Source organism: Penaeus monodon, chromosome 31 (assembly GCF_015228065.2).
Source record: "Penaeus monodon isolate SGIC_2016 chromosome 31, NSTDA_Pmon_1, whole genome shotgun sequence".
Lineage (NCBI taxonomy): Eukaryota > Metazoa > Arthropoda > Malacostraca > Decapoda > Penaeidae > Penaeus > Penaeus monodon.
Window position 1 is genome coordinate 17,216,758 of NC_051416.1, and position 456 is coordinate 17,217,213.

Here is a 456-nt window from a genome sequence, read left to right on the forward strand (position 1 = left end):
ACCACCCCTACCCTAGCTAACCAATAAAGAATGATTTAAAAGCCTGACGTATTGGCTTCGCCTCCCCCCCTCCCCTTCGCCCTCAACCACGCTGAATGAATGAACATATTCTTATACTTATTGGGAGATTGCCTTACCGACCCCCCCCTCCGTCGAGTGAGGTCATCAACTTCAGTAATTTGTCACAAGTGTCACCTTATATCAAGGACACAACGCAAATTGGATATTCTGTTTTGTAAAATCGAATATTATGGTTCGTTTTCATCAAAGCGTAAAGAAACATCCAAAATTTCATCCTCAGAAGATCATACTGTATACATTTACTTTTTTCCTATTAGTCAGTCATACGAGTGATTTGTAATATAACAAATAAAGAGAGAGATCGGCAGTTAATGGTGTAACCGTTTGTCCGCATCTGGTAACTCAAGAGCGAAGGAAAAGGCCAAGGGAGAGAAA